A 20,421-nucleotide genomic window follows, 5' to 3' on the forward strand; every position below is an offset into this window, starting at 1 on the left:
AAAAAATGGAAGTTGAAGAGTTTTGTAGACTCCGCGTCTCGAATATGGTACCTCGACACTAGAGGGTTAAACCGCGAAGCTCCGAAACTACCGAATTACACGAACGAAGATTATATTCGCCGTTAGCCGAATCGAGAAGCACGCAACACGAAGAGAAGCGGTCCTCGCGTGATTTCTATGCAGATGCGACGGCCGCAGGAAAGAAAGGAAGGAAGGAAGGAAGCTTGGAGGAGATGAAAACGCAAACGGTGTCTCGGTCTCGAGACAGACGAAGAGCTTCGGGTGAACAGCTTAAAGGAGATAGCCGGTAAAGATGCTGGCGCAGGACAAGCGAGTAACGTATAGCCGTGGCGGCGTTATCCGCTTGCACCATCTCCTGCTGGCTCCGTTCCTGTCGCCTCTCCCGCGACAATCTTTTCTCACTTTGCAAAGAAGCCATCTCTCAACTTATGGAAATTCCCTACGCCCGTACCGAAACTTTCGAACTGCTGCTGTTGCTGATGTTGCTCGTCGAGCAACACGCGACCAGCCGGCATCGTTTTCCGTCTACAGACAGAGCGACAACCTCGTCGTCGTCGACGACGAGGACGATGATCGTTCTTTTTCTTCCAGATCTCGTCTCCCTTCGCGACTTAGGAACGACGTAACAGGGTGTAAGAAGGAAAACGCTAACTTTTCAGCTGCTCTTTCGCGAATCGCATAGTCATGTTCCTGACGCATCCTACTACACCTTCGAGATACACGTTTCTCAAGACGATTCATGCCGGCTGATTTATGACCGAGCTGGGATTCGCGCGAAACTGTTGGACCATTTGTAACGGCGCTGGAAACACGTGGAATTAAGTCGTGCACGTGAATCCAACACGGCAACTGATCGTATAATTAATCAGTCAAGAAAGACGTTATCGCGTATGATAGTTAATTATTCGGTTCTAATCGCGGACGCGTTAATGATCATCTTTAGAACCGCGAATTAATTATCGATATCGGTGAAAGCGTACATCCGACGAATTAAAATATCCATGAAAAGCATGGAATCTCAATGAACCGTGGCAAGGTCTTTGTCGACCAAACAACTCAGATATTTACCATAATTTCACCGCACAAAGCGACGGGGAAAATTGACGAGCATTCGAAACGAAAGTGGAACAAACGTTTCAGCAGGGTAAATTGAGGGCTTCTCTTCAAACCTACGGGAATAACAGAATCTCGCTAGCTATCTTCCATTCATTAAAACCAGAAAGAGATCTCTCAAGCAAACGTGATCCTATATCCGTCTCATTTCCCGTAAATTTCTGCCAACGTCGGTTCGTTTTAGGATTCCAAGCGTTTTCGTTGCATCGTGTTGGAAAAATAGGATGAAGCTGAATAGCGGGTCAGATTAAACGAAGATACCAACGACGTCGATGTAACGCCGTGTTACGACGAAACGTTGCAGCAACAAACATTAGTAAAAATGTTCTTTCCTTTGAATTGGCCGGATTCAGAATTAATTAAATGTTGTTGCAAAAGGAGGATGGGGCGAATAGACGAAACTGTAAGCCCGGTAGCATCTCTGCTCAGAGAAATGTTGCGATAAGCGTAATTTCTCAAAGTTGAAATTAATGTTTTCCAGACGCATTAAAATTCATCCAATTTCTCTTTTTGTTGGCTCGCGAATAAAAATCTCATTTCCCTCATAAAGCGATATATCTTGCTTTTATACGGACCGCCGCATGTATCACGTAACATCAAGATTACAGTATAAAAACGAACCTCTACCGAGCTTTTATTTCTCATCATTTCCGCGTCATATTTTTTATCGTACCATCGCGTGGATCGTTCTATGTACATCGACACAGATACGGCTGTTGATGATTTTCTCAAGATTTACGAACATCTTTGATGTCGCGAGCAACGAGGGGAAAAAGGACGAGGACTTTTCCAACGGCAAGCATCGTGTAAAATAGTTTCATTCAAACTTTTCTTATTTCCAACTCGGCCACGCTACACGACAATGCTCTTCAATTCTCGCCCTTGCGCGATGGACACGGCCATTATACTTCGGGCAGTTCATGAGAATATCGTTTGATCGGTCAACCAGATATTAGGTCGTTTATGTTAACAGGCTGAATACCGTGGGGCTCACCCCGCACCACAAATTTAATATTAGATACATAGAAATCTAATTACATACTAATTAGAGTAACTAGGCCACCATCCGCTTCGTAGCTGATATACTGGAGCGAAACGATTGATTTGCAGTAAAAGTAATTTGCTATTAACAAAAGCAAAAACTAACGTCTGTGTATCCCCGCTGGCTTTGTTTAAGTTTACTGTCGCTTTTCAGGACTTTGCTATCTAAGAGAGTGGCCGACTCACATGTATGTTTTTTCTGTATCATCTTAGGATTTTGGCTTTGCTATCTAAGAGAGTGACCGACTCACATTTAGTTTGGCCTGTAACTACTCAGGGTATGCGGGGATATAATATAATTCCTTTCACATTTTAATATAAATTAAAAATTTTTCAAAATTTTCAAATTACAGTTTTGTGAAATTTTGCCCATAGTACATAGCCTATTTTTTTATATACAATTATTTTACCTACTTTTGTATTTCCTGCCCAAATTTCAATTTCTACCGGTGCTTTATGTTGATTTTTCATGTGTTTGAATTAATTGTAGTTGAAACTTGAATTTATTGGCTTAAATTGTGATTTAAAAGTCGATCAAAATAAAACAACCAGAGTTCTAATTTACGGAACACGAATTCAAAGTTCGCGCGATAGCGTAATTTCGATTTCTCTCATAGACTTAACATGGGTATCGGTTTCTGTGATCCGATCTCTGATTTTATTGTATATAAACGCTCACATTGACCGCTGTGATCGGCTTGCAAAGAATGGTCAAAATTGATAATCTAGTTTTTGAGTTAAAAAGTCACAAAAAAATCCCTATCAGTCGTTTAATTCGCTCCAAAAAAAAGTCCCCATCAGTCGTTTAATAAAGCTTCGCTCCAAAAAAAAATTCCTATCAATCGTTTAATAAAGGAGCTTCGCTCCAATAAGATTAATAACCCTTCGCATCTTAAAATAAGACAATACATTGCAGATAAATGATTATTTTAATAAATGTTTCAAGATATTTGAAATAAATAAAACATCTGTGACGATAAAATCTGTATCCAACATCATGCATGGATATTGTTACATATACTTTCGAGCTGCTTTCAATGCGACATCTATTCAATATCGTTCAAAATACCGAGTTCGAAAATTCATCTGAAACTGGAAGTGTGCTTTCGGAAATATCCATGGAAAACCGGAACAGCAGCGTTGTTTTTAAAAGTTTCCTAACCTCGAGAGCTCCGAAATTTCGTTCTATCGTCACCGCATTGTTTCCTAGTCTATCAAGCATTTTCCATCGTATCGAGATAAACATTCACGAGTCCTAGTTTTCCTCGGAAGCAGCTTGATTGTAAAAATTCGAATTGCAAAATGCCGGACAATATTGCCGCAGTGTTCAACCCGCGAGGCGGAATCTAACGATATATTGCGTACGCAGCCAGAAGTGGTATACGCAGATTAAGTATTCACCTCGTGAATAGTGAATTTCGCGGCAGCCATTGGGCCAAGAAAAAGTCGGTATCGAAACAATTGGAAATACGTTACACATAAATGAGACTTTCTTGTCACTTCTGACTTGTAATCACTTAACATACTACTCTACTTATCGAATAACCTCGTAACGAGGCAAAAATGTCATATACTTACAGAAAGCACACACGAGGTTGAAGGATGTTGACAAAGGCAGATATTGAGCGTGTTAGCGAATGTTATGTGACAGCTTGACGAATACAGACGAGATCGATTACCTCTCATTCACTTAGAGCCTCGCACGAAACACAAATTCATATTCACTTTATTTTCGAACACGATCAACCCGAACGAACAACTACTCCGATTGGACGCGACGCGCGAATGTAAGTTCGCAAATAGTTCGTCAGTTGACTAAATCTATTAGTTGGCGCTGTTGTCGCTAGGAATGCAAACTTGACAATTCCGCTAGTCGGCCATGTTTTTTTTAGTAACTATTTTGGCGCGTAAACGTTAAGACGCTCCCGACTCGTATGTGGATTTCTACGGTGCAACATGTTCGAAAGTCAAAGAATTTAATTGAAAGAAAGCGGAAAGAGAAACTTCGAGGTCCTATCTATCGAATAGTCGCGAATCTTTTACTCTGATTAGACGAAAAGACGTTTAAAGATATCGCATTCGTGACGTACACGAAGGATCGATCGACATTGATATTGTCAAAGAGATTTTGTTTACTGATGACTAAACTTCGGAGCAAATGCGGTCCGGTTTATGGTTCGAAAAAATCGAGTAAAGACTGGAAGAGAAGCGACAAAAAGAGAAAACAGAAGATAAAACTTACCACTTGGTGTACGAAGTGCCTTGAAGTTGCTGCCAGTTTTAATAGTCGGCGAGCTCCTCGACCAGTGGTGTACAAGTGGCAGAAAAATCTTAACGAGATATCTTGGTCGTTAAAAAAGAAAAAAAAGTGGGTAGGTAGAAAGGCTTCTCTCTTATCACTTTTTCTCCCTGTTTACACACTTTCCTCACTCTCACTCACTCGAACGACGGATTAAAATCCTTTAATCGTGGTCTCAGTTTGTTACCGTTCACCGATACGATGACCGGCAGCAGCGAAACGGGTTGGAGGATTGTTTGCGCCGTGAAGTCGCCGACAGAGTTCTACTACTCCAAAGACGCCCCCCCTGAGTCTTCGTTTGTTTATGTCACGTAAGGAGCAACGTCCGTTGGTAAGTGAGTTCAAACACGACAACTTTGTGTATGTACGTACGCTGTCAGGGTTATATTTGTATACCGTAGAGGATAAACGCACTTACAACTTGCGTTGTGTTCGTGAGTCACACGCGATTAACTCGACCATTGATACAACATGTAATCATAATTTGTTTACTCGTTCATTAAAAACTTGCTTATCGTTCGGTGTAATTTTTCTGTAAAATTGACACGCTACTGATAAACGCGAGTACACTGTCAGATCGATTAAAAAACTTTGACCGATTAGGAGAACGATCGTATGGAAGATAGAGCGCGAGACGGCACGCGAACGAACCGTACGGTACGGCTGTCGCCTGTAAACTGAACACCCGTCGCGACCTGAGGCCGGGACTCGACTGGTTTCTGCTAGGGAATCTCCCCACTCCGTACGTTTCTCTTCTCGCGCGACCCTAGGCACACCAACCCCTCGTCCAGCTTTCTCTCTCTTCGTCTATCTCTTTCTCTCTTCGCACCCTCGTTCTCCTTTTCCCTCTTACACTCACCCTACCACGGTTCATTTCTTTTTCTCTCTCCATCCATCCTTTTCCTCGCTATTCCACGTTCCAACTGCCTAACGCCGACCCTTCACGTACGACCGAACGACCACCCGTTTCTTCGGCATATACCTCACCCTCCTGCCCTTTCCTGAATACTTCCCTCTATCTCCCTTCCTCGTTTTCTTTCTTTCCCTTCCAGCTTCTTCTTACTCCTTTCTTACGTCCTTTCTCTTGCCTCCCGTTCTCACTTTTTCCCCGACGCCACCGTCTAGCTGTACTCCTTCCAAGGACCTTCCGGATCGTCTCGTCTCCGTCAGCCACCGTTCTTTCAGAAATATTTCGGTGCCGGTACACCGTGCATGTACACCCTTGCACCCGATTCGACCCGACCCCGGCTCGGGACCGCTTTTCGAACGAGCTGCACGAGAAGCCGGGCCAATCCCGTGACACATGCTCGCCACTTCGAGTCCGTTCATTCTTCTAGGATCAGAGGAAGAATGGCGGCAAAGAGAGAATAAGGGGTGGCTAGGAGGGAGGTTAGAGGTGGCGAGAGAGAAAAGAAAGCAATGGCTGGAGAGGTTTTTCTATCATACTCGCGAAGGATGGATTTCTCTGGCAAGTGCACGAAAGTGTTTTGACCCTTCGCGTTCGAAACAGGACGATGGCCCTTTTAAGGATACGATAGCTTATTCCAGGATATAAACACGGGTTAACCCCTCTCGTAAATGTTTCGCTCCGTTTCAAACTCGAGCGACAGCGAAGGCTACGGATATATCTACGTAGAAAAATTTTAAATTTCCCGAGCACGTTTTTTGCTCGGAAAAAGTGCCTTCTGCTCGATTTTCCGTCGGGAATCCGTTTCGAAAGTAATTAACGTTTATCAAAATAGCTTTTCAGTTTGTGCAGCTTGCGCATCGCGATACCAAAATCGACGCTGGAATAAAGTTCGTTTAGTGTGCGTGTTCCCTACGTGCTCTTTTTTTTTCATTTCTTTATGCAGCCGCTAATTAAAGTCCGGCGTTGAAGAATTAAAGTCTGGCTCATTTTATTGACTAAAAGCATGTATCGCGATTTTTATAATGTACCCACGTATGTAAACAGTTTAAGCGTACTTAAGTTTCGCTGATGCGAATATGCAACGTACAACTTTGCGTTTTATCAAATACTGCATGATCAAAGGTAAAACATACCGTGTATGCAAATGTATGACTCAATTAAATTGCGAAATGTCGATTGCGGGAAGAAGAAAATAAGAGTGCTCCATTTCTTTTTCCTTTTTTTTTTTCAATCATAAATTTGAATGATGTTATCGTTCAAAAGAGCCCATCTTTTGACGGGAACGCTCATCAGAGTTACATGTTTTAACACTACATCTGTCGGACAAATTTTCGAGATAATTCGTTTCAGTTGGGACTTACAAATGCAATCGAAAATGAGCTCTAACGTTTGTTATTGTGACAGAAAATAGAATAGGTCATTCAAAGTAGTGGAACTCTGTTTGCAATCATTGTAAGAAATGCTTCTCGAAGTGTAAACATACTTAAAAAGAAGTGCGAATTCTAGAAAAATATTTCATAAATTCTTCTAGAGATCAGAGATAAAGGTGATGTTTTTCCAGTCTAAATGTGGTTCCATCTACTTGAATAATACATATATGCAAATCGGACGAGCAGTTTCGTCCTCTTGCTGGAAAATCTTTTAATAAATCGTTGTTACGACCGAATTGAATATTCTGCCATGGTCTCGTTAGAAACGCGAACGAGTTGCAAGGAAAAATAATTCGTAAGCCAACGACTTTACGCTTTTTAGAAGAGTGTATTTTTTTAATACACCGGAGGACAAGTGTAATTGGGTTCCTGGGAGCTATCCAGCCAGGGGATTGTTACTTTTGCCGCGCAAATGAGCCTTTATCCTCGGTGAAACGTAATTACACCTTAATCCGTGTCTCGTTCATGTTTGAACATCATTATTGCGAGGGTAACAAGTTCTTTTGTCAGGTTTCGTATATTAGATTCGCATCAAAAACTAGTTTGAATTTAGCCAAACGTCTCAGCTACTTTGGTGATCTTCCCATTTCGAATGTAGCACGCGGCGGGCGCATTAACTTGATGCCAGCATCGGGTTGGTTTAGTTCTCATGCTTCGTGAGGTTTCGCTAATCTTCACCATGATACCCGTATCACACGAACCAGGCAATTAACCGGCTGAATATGTACATCCATTTACTTCGAGACTAATCTGTCCTGTAAGAACATATTACTTTCGGTATTAATAATGCATCCGTGTCGTTGCAGCATGAAATATTAGTTACGGATAAAGGAACAATGGCAGTTGAAATTTTTATCAAACTTCGAAAAAATTAAGAAAAATGAAAAGGTTGTATAGAAGTTTGGACAGACTGTGTAATATCAGACGGATCTAAAAGGTGATCTCGTTTCGTTGTTTAGCTTTTGATCTACGAATATTCGCATATTCCCCGACAAAATGGCACTTGTCGTCTGCTTCAGGCATCTCTTAAGCGAACCAAGTTTCATGCTTCCATGAGCGGAAAAGGAAGCACATAAAATTTAATTCTATCCCCTAGGTTAAACGTAGTCCCTCTGGAAAATTAGATTTTTTAATGAAAGTTCATTCGCTCTTGAACCCTTAGTCCTCAGTAGCCGAGGATTAAATTTCTGCCTGCTACTTACCCCAGCCTCTTGGAAACAATTTGCGACGCGAAAGTCGATAAATAAGATACGTATCTTTAATTAGCTATATATTACCGGTGATGTCGGTGACGATTATATATTTACAGCTTAAGTATAATTGATACTTAATTGATTGCGTAATGATGACGGAACGATCGTTGCGCGCAATTCATCGAAAGATCTGTAACATTAAAGATTGATGTTATGGCACAATTGCGAATTCCATTTGATTCATCGTCGCTAATGCACTGGAATTTGCGCTACACGAGGACAGGGACCATCGTTCAAACGAACGCGTCCTGTCATAATAAATCTTTAATTAGATCGTAACAATTTCATTCAGTCTGTCATAGTGATATCGCGAAATTGCATTCCAATGATCGTAACGGTTTTGATGAATTAATCATTTATTTATTCTGTACCATACGGCGATTGAAAGTAATAACCAAGAACGATGACTAATTATTCGTTGCGGTGTGTTAAACAAATCGTTCTACAAACGGGCCTGGCTGGCAGATCCGTGTTATTTCGGTGGACGTGCTTCGAAATTCGAAAAATATTGCCCTGTTAGAGCACAAATTATTCTACTAACGACCGTTCAGCGTGAAGCACTAAATCATTCCAGTGTCGGGAAAAGTAATTTAGACGAGACACAATATTTTGAAGTCCTCGAGGAAACTCGAGAAGCCTAGTTAAACGGCAATGAGCTCGTTCCACTGAACATTAACGAATAAATTACGAGTGACGTATTGCCAGTAAAATAATCCCATGAAGTTTATCTGTTTATGGCGTCCGACAGAATGCCCCGAGTATTGTGAACGAAATTGCACCCCTGCCTTCTTTTCCTTCGGGCTGCCCTTGAATCCTACGCACACCCAGTACCAGCGATTTGGTGATCGTAAAATTTCTACTTATTGCAATTCCCTACTTTCGCTTTTACGGTGTGACAGTCGGATTACGAAGCCGCTGTCTGGTGTCGTAAAGTCAGCAATAATCGTAATTTACATCCGTTCCATAATTCGTGATTTACGATCCTTAAAGATTTTCATAAGGCACAAATAGGTATCGATGCAACCGATTGTATCGTACGTATAATAATAGAAATAATGGAATTTCATTGTATCCTGTCGAGAAATAAAGGAACGTAAGGGATGAGAACTTAATCAACATATGCTCCTTCGAATATTACGGTATACAGGGTGTCTGAGTTTTCACAGTATTTGAATAATTTAAGAGCCACGTAATTTCGTGTTCAATATTCCTGTCCTACGGACGCACGCATCGTTTCAAAAACAGCCTATCAATTCATTAAACTCTTCCAACTTGCGTACACGAGTTTCAACGAATCCCTGGAGCTGGTTCGCGTGCTCATCGATCATGTTAGCGAGTAAGCCTGGCCGCAGGAAGGCCGAAAAACAGTGCACCTTAACGACCCGTGCACGTTTCGTACGGTGGCAACCATACGGAAACACAATTACGGACTTTTCACCATGGAAGCTTTCACAAGACAGCGGAAAGACGTTGAATTTCTTGCCGCGTTCGCCCGCGCCTTTCTCCGTGGCCGCTTCCAACCTTCCGGTTTTTCTTTTCCCCGGTCTGACGATCCTGAGGCCAACAGCCACAGGAGAAACGAGATACATTTTGTCCGGCAGGTAGAATTAACGAGTGCATCTTCGAAACTTTTAGAAGCTATTTTACGTCGACCGCGTTCAGAATTTTCCAACGGACAGTTCGGTGTCCGTAGTTCAGCTAGTTTTTACTTGGTCGTTTAGCTCCCGCGGTCGTAATGCTCGACGAAAGAGAATACCAAGCTCTCGGCTTCGTCGTTCTCCCACGTTATAATGCAAAACACCGGCAGGAAATAAGTATAAGGATTCGGTGTAGTTATTTGGCTGCTGTCGCTGCTGCTGATGCTACGGCTGCTTCGTCGTATCAAGCAGAAAGCATACACAAAAGCTCAGCTCGTACCAGGCGAAAGCGTAATTACTATGGTAGCAGCCTCGACGAAGATGAACACGTTCTCCTATACCGCGTGTACCATCGCTTGTCCGCCTTGGTCGTTCGCCTAGCTCATCCTACGCCGATGTCTCTTTCTCTATTCTTCCCTCCTCGTTGTTTCTCGTTCGGTTCTCTCATCAACACATTTCCCCCATGGTTCAACTAGCAACACGACTAGTCCAGGGTGAGAAACACGGACACAGGGTAGTCTCACACGTCGACACCTTTTCGTTCCTCTTCCTCTACTTCCTTCTTCGCCGTGACCCTCATCGTTGCCCATTAGAACGGCCCTACATTTATTTCCCTTGGACTAGCTGTCGTTACTTTAACACAGTATCACGGCGAAACGCAGGCCTCTTCCTCCGGATAATGTCTTCTCTTAAGTGGCGATCGATGTTCGTTAGAGAAGTGTGAATTTTAGACCGTCAGGTGTAATAAAGCAGCCCGATAGTCCCGGTCTCAAAACACCTGTGTTGTTTTTAACAGCTATAAAGCTCGAGTTCACGTTTGAACTTTGAATTATGATACAAGAGATTCGTGGTCACTTGGAATTTTTGTACTATTCTGTCCAGCAAGTGTATTCGGTGGAAATGACGATAAACGCGATCACATTTCTGTTCGACTTATTAGAATTTGAATCGGTGGCGGACGATGGATGAATTTCGATTAAATCTAACACGATTCTGCACCGGTGGATTTATCAATATGCAATCTACGTGCTATTAGGTGCGTTAGAGGTTCTCCATCAGGAAAGCCCGCCGTTCCATTAGTTGCACTCGTAAGTCTAATTGAAACGCCACGCGCAGAGTGTAACAGGAAATTCCACGAGTCGAATTTGACAGGTGTTAAGCTTGATTACGTACACCTGAAATTCCTGAACGGAACAGGTTGACGAATATCGCGACAAGCGATCCGAGGAACGAGGAAAAGAAAAGAAAAGAACAAGAAGAATCGATTACGAAGGAGTTTGAAGAATCTCTCGTCTGCTGAAAGTTTCAACGACTTATTCCTTTCCTCGTGAATACATGCAGCAGCGATGCATTACAGGGTGCAAGAGCACGCGACCAGGCGCCGTGCTGCTCCAACAAGGAATCGACATTTCCATGAAACCCATCAAAAACTTTTGCCGATAGGATTTGACAAACGCGACGAGGCTGGCCCCCTAAGTCTAGCAGAGCTACTCCATCGACAGGACTGTCGTATAATTCCATTAGTTGCGAGAACGTGGGTGTTCCCACGTTTGTCGTGCCGTTCGAGCGGCGAAAGGGAGCCCGGGTATCGTTCAAAAAGTTTCTCGATTACAACCACTTCGTGCGATTAGTGCCACCAAGCATTCGGTCCTGGCTTTCCTCACCGTCTATACTCGCCAACTGCACGCTTCACGCTCGAGCATCCGACTACAAACTTACTGCTAACTTGAAAATATTTGCGTATATCCTTATTACGAAGTTTCGCGATCGAGAAGAGTGGCGCGAAGCGTATACACTCGAGGAAAAGTTGGTAAAACTGTTAGAAGAAGAAACGTGTAATAGCCAGGGTAGGTAACAACATTTTTAGAGATCATTCAAGCGATTGAAACATAGTCAGGAATCGTCGCAATGACGTTAATCGTGGTTGATTATAAATTAAATTAAGCTTTTCGTAAATTCCATTTTAAACTAACGGTTACGCTAAAATCATATTTCAAACTCAAATAGTTACTTTCGAGCCAGGTCTATCCTATTTCGTTTCACTTAACTGAAATTAATTTTCATAGAACGACGTGTCTATGTGCTTGTTTTAGAGATAGTTTCCCAATTTATTACCTTAATGCTCCGCTCGTAATAACTGCGATAAGCGTAATTCGTTTCGTTAATCCTGGGATTAGCGTAGGTCTGATTCCGAGCGGAATCAAAGGTCGCCCTTTCGTCGCGTCGTATGATGTGCCAGCTACAACAATAACGTTAGCTAATCCTTATTAGGATAATAAGGTGCAGGGAAACGTCATACGGGAGGTCTTAGGGGCCGATGCCAAGCATCTATAACCGGTGGCAGCGGTTGTCCTGACGGAAATGTTTATCCCGCCAAGTGGCGAGATTTGGAATGCTGCCACTTGCTCTACATACGTGAACTGCAACGGCAACCAGCTATTCGCATTTCGCAGCACACTCCTGCGATTTACACCCAGATTGCATTACATGATCTTCAACAAGCTCGGCACCCCGTTTCACCCTCGCCCAGCCCGTCGTTGCCTTGAATATTATATTTTACGTCTACGTGTTCCCAGCCTTTTATCCGACGCGTTCGTGGGCGTCCCCTAACTCTTCGATTTATGCTAAACCAACCGAGAAAAGAGCCAACGCCGGATCAGTCTTTAATTTTATTAACCGATTCGAATATGCTGCCGCAGATAGGATTTACGCGACGAGGAAAGTGTTTTTCCGCGTCAACCGTTGCCAAGATTTTTCGGCAAAACCCTGCGAGTGGGACGCGAAAGACCGATCTTACAATTTAAGTAAAAGACTCGCCTTTCTTTCTCGTACGACACCGGTAGCTCGCGCAATCTCCATTTTCACCGTAATTTATTCCCTCTCTTTGAAACGAGGAAAGGGACGCTACTGTCCGTTACGTTTTATGGAAACACTCGGTTCATAAAGGATAGGTTTACGGGCTTGACCTCGCGAAACGCCGGGGTAATACATGCTCGAAGTCAATAAATTTCTAATTTTCTGCTATCTGCCTGTAGCCGCAGTTACGAGCCTCTGGCGGAAAAATGGAATCTCCCTTGGTAGAAATGTTTCTCTGTGGGTATTATCTGTGAAATGTGTCGCACGGTGTAACTTGCCTACCGTGTTGCGATACATCGGTTGCAACATCGTTACGATACAAGCAAATTGCACCTGGGTTTCTCGTTAATACGAATGTCGCGGTTTGAAACGGAATTCGCGTGACCACTGGCGAGGCACACAGCCTAGGTACGTTTTCATCGTGATAGAGAGAAAAAAAAAACGTGCTTCCTAGAATCTCGCGGTAATCTTCTCATCAGAACATGTTTCACGAAACAAAATTGATTATTAACTCGAAAAGTGGAGTCGGCTCTGAGCGCAACGATCAACATCCACGTTGTATTTAATAAACTTAACGCAGAAATTGGGTCGATTAAGTGACGCTGCACGACGCGACGGTTTAATGGAAAAGCAAACGTTTTTTCCGAGATCATTCGCGGACGGTGAAACGCTAGACGAGCGGTCGATTAAAATTTTTTTAACAAATATTTGCCAGTCATCAGTCGCGTCGGGCAACTGGGGAAAAAAGAAAAAGCCAACGAGACCTTGCACGCAGAAGTGGATGTTTGTTCGATATGCTTTACCGAATACCGAAATACAAGCATAACATGAATTCTTGATTAAATAGCCAGAGGCGAATTGTAGATACTGAACGAACGTATGATACACGAAGATGGAACGTCCTTTGATTCTTCAATAAATCCCTATAAAATCCCGACGGTATACCATCGTAACGGTTTAATTTTTTATTTACTCGAGACTGTTCCCAAAATATTAGATCGTGTGATATGAAATGTTGGATTGCTTTTTAAATTCGTGCAAACAGGTCCATAGAATCAGGTGGTGTCTATTTTGACGAATGAAACGTTTCAATTTTCATTCTTTCCGTGAAAAATTCGACACTTCGTGTTGTACGAGCTAATAATTTCTGTTGATGAATCGTGACACATCTAAACGCCCGTCTCGTCCTCAGTTTCCAGATAAATCATTCGAAATTTCATGGCAACTTGTCATTCTATCGAACGAGTGATACACGTAGTGTTTTCTTCACTGTCAGAACATTTTTTGCCAAAAAAAAGTGCTGTAAACAATTCTGTTGAATTTTCTATTGCAACGAGGTAATCGAATACATGAGGCACGAATTAAAAACTTTCCTAATTGTTCGGTAATCAGTAGGTAAATTAATTTTCACGAAATGAAGCACTGATATAACGTGTTTTCATGGGGACTTATAAACTGTAAACGAGGGCCGCGTTGTAATTCACAGACATAAAATTGCTACATTCGAGTACAAGGGTCTAACCGTAGCATCCTCTTCATGCTTAATTTACATCCCTGTTTACGGTAAAGTTATTTGTTTCGGCATAGGAGAGGTTGAACGAAAAATAAAACGAAACGATTTCGGTCTGCAATTACGTATTAAAATGGCGCAGGGAACGAGGTAGTCGTTGTTTTTCCCAAATACCTCCATTGATTCTTAGCCAGGTATAATAGAAAGGATACCAGATAGGTTCATTTTAATCGACGAATAGTACGTCCGTTCGCTTGGAGGGAAATTAACAATAAATCCGTGCATGCCGTGCAAGAATTGTCTACCGCAAATGGCGAGGCTTTTGCTTACCTTACGTTCTTCGTCGATAATCCGGGCTTCGTTGTATCGGATAAAAAGGAGAGATGCATTCTCTGGTATACATATCGTGCATGTGTTCGCGGATAAATTTCGCCGGAAGAGATACCGCGGCTAAATAAAAGCTGTATCGGCTTGAAAATCCAGCACAATCGAGCGTATGCATGGATCGTCGGTCGTTTCGTGTCACAGAACACTCGTCGATAATAATCGAACGGGCTCGGTTTCACGTGCATCGGGATCGTCGACTGACTCAGCGAGGAAAATCGCAGCTAAATCGAAGGACTACCGCTCTTTCCCGTTAGGAAAATTTCAATTACCCGCTCGGAGACGCAATATCGGGTAACATAAATATCGCATTGACAGGCCGGTAAATAGGGATTCATTGTAAAAACATCTAATGGCCGAGAGAGGGCTGCCACCGAGGGGGTTGCTTTCCATTTGGTTCCATGGTGGGCTGCGAAGTAACCCCAACAGTACCCCCGGGTGTGCCGCGCTACGCTGCCAGGGGGAAAGGAGTCGAAATAGAACGAATTTTTGCACGTGTTAAAAAAATATGAGAACGACTTAATATGTTCGGCGAGCCACTTTTTTCTTTTCAATCGTTAACGTCCATATTTCGACCCAACTGTTACCTTTAGTTAGATGATAAATTGCTTTGAAGTAATGTGTCGTATTTGTTATTTAAATAAAATATTACCGGAGTTAACGAGCATGGATAATAATTGGAAATGTAGAAATATTGTAAACTCGTATATGGGTGATGCTTAAATTTTCAAAGTACTTTATGATAAAACTTCCAACAGCTTCAGCATGCGGTAGTCGGCGTGTTAAACAATCTCGTATTGCTGAAGAAAGTAGCTCGGGGTTCCCTTTTTTAGCTTTTAAATATCAAGTTTCTAGGGCTGACGCATCTATTTGGTCTACATTATGGAAAACATTCGCCTGGTAATGGCGAAACTTTCTTCGAGATCCGGTGTAAAAACGAAGTTCCAGCGGCAAAAGGGGATTTCTCATTGTAAATTCATAGTAGGCGAAGAACCCCGAAAGTGTTTCAGGGTGGGTCGAATGAGAAACGCAGGGTGATCTCAGGGTACCGCCTCGAACCAATCAGCTCGTCCTTTCGTTCGTGTTAAAACTACTGGAATGGCTTAAACGGTTCTGCGAATCGCAGAGGGCAAAACTATATACATGTATAGGGTAGCTCGACGTGAACTACACCCGTGAACGGTCGTTATTCAAGTGTTACACGAACACGTTATACTACTTACCCCGCTACTTGCACCTTGTATTGCTCCACCAGGAACCATATTGCCTTTACCCACGAGTACTGCCAGACTTCACAAGATGAATACACCTCCCTGTCGACGCCTACCACTTTTTAGACAACGCTGGAAGGAAGTAACAGTTCTTTATTAACCCCAGACCGAGGGGGTTAGAGAGGGTCGATCGTAGAAATAACGGTGCATCGACAAAAATTAAGCAGTCGAGTTTCTAAATGAAAGAATCACCCACGCTTTTCTTCCGCGTATTTAAAATATTTTTGATATTTAATATGGATGTGTATCCAGTTAAATAAAGAGGCAATGAAAGCTGATTTTCTTTGAATCGTCGAGGAAACGTAGATAAACGATTGCGTTTGGACAGAGAGCAAAAACGAGAATCGCAATCATTTTAGAGAAAAAAGCATCCTGAAAGCATTTGTAGAGGAAATCGAACCAAACTTTGTTTATCTCAACAGCTACGTTTCAGCAGCGCCTGGCAAATCGCATCGATAGCAAAAAGAAGAAAGTAATCTAACTCGAGCAAAGATATTCCTCGGTATGAAATGGTAACCTGAATCACAGTTGGAGATTCGTCAAATTTTTTCGTTTTCTAGTTTTTTCTCACTCGAGAATAGATTTGATTCCTGCCGAGAGAAACGACGCCAGCAATGCCTGCACGGCGTCGACGATGGTGTATGTCATTTATCGGTTGACCCACTCATCCTCGCGATAGAATCCAACACACGAGTCCGATTTCCCCTGTAACCCTCGGTTTATTGGCGGGGACCCGATCATCCCTTTGTGAGACCCCATTGTGAGCCATTGGTCCACGTAAACGAAATTGCCGAGGGGCGACGAAGGGATTGAATACAAAAGCGAATATAGTATCTGGGCGTGACTGGCGACGATTCGCCGCGGTTTCGCCCGTTTTCACGCTACAGTTGCCGAAAAACTGACTGACCCCCTTCGATCGCCACCGTCTTCTTACCAACAACCTCTTCCCTCCCTTTTCGATTATCCACTTGACAAATTATTCAAAGCAACGTCGTTTAATCTTTAGCCTAGACACGTGGAACAACGATTTCCTGCTTCCTTTTTCCTTCTCCCTTACTGACGTTTCTTCGTGGTTCAAAAACGATGTTCATATATTAACCCGTTATCCAGGGATGAACGCTGCGAGCTTACCATTGATTTTTCTACTTTTAATTAGACTCGGTAATTTGGGCTTTGATCGTTTTCCTTTTGTCTTTTCCATTGCGAGTTTTCAGTTAAATCTGAACGAACCACGAGAAAACGAAGCTTTTCGTTAATTATTTCTTGGTGAAAGAAAAACGCTGGGTTTTAATTTCGCATGCCGAACCGATATCGATAAATCGTTCGCGTTTCCACGTTATTTCGTGCTGGTATTAACTAATGATCCATACCGGAACAAGCTTTTTCTTCGTCGGAGAAAACACTCCAAACCCGTTCTATATTCCACCAAGTTTCCGCTTCGTTCGCGAATCTCTCACGAATTCATAGATAAACACGCCCCATATCGGGGATATCGATGATGAAATTGAATTAAAATTGAAATTCCGTTGTTTCCTCGTTTTTTGTTTTATTTTTTTCCGACTCAGTCTGCACACCACCGATGATCCCTCTTATCGAGTATTTCAAATTTCCGGAACCCTGCAATTAATTCCGGAAAAAATTGATCCCCGCAGAAAACCGATTCATAAACTGTGAACAATAACGGTATGGTATTCACTCCATCGATGTCGATTGTGATTTAATTGGTTAATTAAATCGTGATTTAATCGTTAATTAAACATCGGAAACGCGCGGTATACTGTCGAATAAACTTTTGTTCTGTCGACGGTGCACTGTGCTACCGGTGCTCGAAAATACTCGCTAGTTGATGATTAACAACTGAATTTCCTTTGAAACGTTCCTGTTTGAAAAAGAAAATATCAATTGTACTCGTCGTTGAAACGAACCGACTTCGCGTGGAAATAGGTCAAATACTTGCTGCACTCGGTGCAAGCCTGCATTCGAAACCTTTTGTATGTCACTCGCTGAAGATATTCATATGTTACGAATTATGCAAATATTCGAGTTTATTACATATAAAATTGCCCAGATATTTATTACCTGACAGAGATGTTCCGAAGGATCAATATATTTATAAAAACATAATTTTGCGAAAATTTGCAATTGTACCTATGTGGTAGGTCTTTCGTAGCAAATGCTTGAACGCTGTTATACATACATACATCAAAGGTAGTCGAGAAACTGTAATAACAGAGATTTTCCTCTCCCTAATGGTAACTTCCAGTCAGTGAATAGGACGGACGTTATTACTGGCATGCACAGGAAGAAGAATTACTTCCAGCATCGAAAGGACAGCCGGCGTGACGAACCTCGGTAGCTTTCTTGCTTCTGTGGGGTCTCCTTAACGATTCACCATCTGTAAGCGTAATCTTCGTACGGTATAGCAACGGATTAAGTCTGCGACTCGAGTTTCGATCTTGCCGAATCAAATTATCCTTGGTATTAATGCGAGGGGCGTACTGTGGGTACGTGATCCTGAAATTTTATGAACCTGATTTGTCACGGACGGATACTGTCGATATCCTAAATCGGATATCTTTCATGCATGCCAACAGCTGCGTTAAAAGTAATCAATTAGACGTTCTTTTAACAAGGATAGTAAACTTCAATTTTGTAAGTTAAAGTATTTGACGAAGATTGGTACAAAATCCTGACGAATCGAGGTTCTTTATTAAATCAGAGAAGTTTCGTGTCTGTTTCTCAGTTTCAACGCGCGAATGTGTATTCCTCGGTTTGGCTGTAAACGATGTAAAACAAGTAAGCAATTATGTCAAATATGTATAGGAAGTTGGAACAAGTTTTCTCGGAATTGTGCCTATAAACGCGTACGAGTGAAACTTTCTGCACATCTTCTTGTCCAATCTTTCGAGGGAACAGCTTGATGAACACGAAATCCGTGTTTCACCTAAAACTTGCTGTTGTCGGTTGATAAAGAATCGAAAAAAACTTTTATGGCCCGATCGAACTTCAACTGATAAAACGAATTCGAGAGATTTATTCTAGCCGATTGGTCGACATTTGATTTTTCTTTTCCTTTTTTATTGCGAATCATCGATAACACGGTCAGCTCGGTGTCGAATCGAAACGGGATCGTTGGAAAAAGGAATACGATCATCGGCGAGAAGGTACACTCATTACCTTTCATCGGTCGCGAATAAACATTCATTAAAGAGTGTAAATTATGAAACGACGACATCGGTCGCGTGTATAATGCATGTGCAATTTAGCGGGTACTATTTAAATGATAATTGACGCCGGCACAAATGACGCTCGAGCTGTGTTTAGCCGGTTGAACGCAAGTCTCTAATTAAAACGTCGTTTACAGGATTTTCGACATTTATGTAGCGACAGGAAATTGCGGTTTTAGTACGGACAGTTCAGCCTGGAGATTTGTTAAACGCGCTGAAATATTTACGTTCGCGGAAATTTATTGCATATTTGATGGTAACCGCGCAAACGGTCCTAGCCCTTTGTCCGCGTTAGCTGCGCTTAATAAAAAATGTATTATGCAATTTTTCGCATTATCGATCGAACGGATAGCATAAATGATTGAATTATGCAAACGAGCTAACTACAATTTGCATTCTTCTTCCCCCTCCCCCTCGGCGTTAACTTTACTCTTTTCTATCTTCCTTCTTCCTTCCTGTTTTTATATTTTCGCTTTTTTTATTATTCCAACCCGTGTAACGAGAACAACAGGAAGGAACCCCTTGATGAGGAGCAAGAAAAGAAGTAAACAAAAGTGCGCATATTATCCATATACCGGGAGCAGTACGGTTATACTTTTGAAAAATAAAATATGCTGGTTGGGTTTTAAACTCGTTACCGGCGGTGGTCCATCCATTATTCTTCATTATTCGTTTGCTTCGATGGCGACATCGTGCACCGAACTGTTTCACGGGAACGAGAACAACGCTTGTACATATTTCAATTTGATTATGCCAGCCATTCGCGTCGGCTTGCAATTTAACCCTTTCGTGACCAACGGGACATGTACGTCCCACTTAACTTCTGTTGCTCGTGCGCCTAAGGGGACGATAAAAATTTCATTCTTTTGCGTAGTACTATCTGGTAGGAAGTTCAATTACTGCGGTTCATTAATTATTTTGCATCCCCCGTTGCTTATTATAATAACAGTATGTCTATTATAATTTATTTTTGAAAACAGTGCTAGTTAATAAATGATACTTGACTTAATGCAATATTTACTGAAGACGCGATGATCAATAAATCGATGAGAAATTCTTAAGAAAAGTTAATTCGGTCATGAAAGGGTTAATCAGGGTGAATCGAGGCAAGGTAGAAACACGTGCGTGTCACACGAAACCATTAACACAGTTGGTACAAGAACCTGATGTCAGGTGAATCGAGCTTTGTTTAAGCCCGGTGCTCGTTGCTTTTTGTATGAGTAATACGAAACTGCAGGAGGCATGAATCAGAATCAAGGGAAGCCGATGAAAATGAATGACAACCATTTGTATGACGTATTTCTATCCCCCACCTTTGGGTAGCTCCCTGTCATTTTGCGTCCACCGTGGGTCGAGAGACCGCTCCTTCTTTCGGTGTCTCGTAGCCAGGTAAAATATCGCGCTCGTACGAAACACGATCCCCTCTCTACCATCCGGCGTTACAATGATACGCGCGTGGGATAAGAAAC

The 20,421-nt window shown here is 42.3% G+C and overlaps 1 protein-coding gene across 5 annotated transcripts in view; it reads right to left on the reverse strand.

Annotated features, from left to right (window-relative positions):
* olf413 (DBH like monooxygenase olf413) overlaps positions 1-5,193 on the reverse strand; it is a 193,860-nt gene extending 188,667 nt beyond the window's left edge. For 3 of the 5 annotated variants that reach the window (XR_004581779.2, XM_034327350.2, XM_076692298.1), the window contains exon 1: positions 4,418-5,193. The gene's annotated coding sequence lies outside the window, so the exon portion shown is untranslated. Of the gene's footprint in view, positions 1-3,753; positions 4,329-4,417 lie in introns of those variants that run through there. The other 2 variants (XM_076692299.1, XM_034327351.2) reach the window with 1 other exon arrangement.
* Positions 5,194-20,421: the final 15,228 nt, after the last annotated feature.

The sequence above is a fragment of the Osmia lignaria genome, chromosome 14, assembly GCF_051020975.1.
Source record: "Osmia lignaria lignaria isolate PbOS001 chromosome 14, iyOsmLign1, whole genome shotgun sequence".
NCBI classification, from domain to species: domain Eukaryota; kingdom Metazoa; phylum Arthropoda; class Insecta; order Hymenoptera; family Megachilidae; genus Osmia; species Osmia lignaria.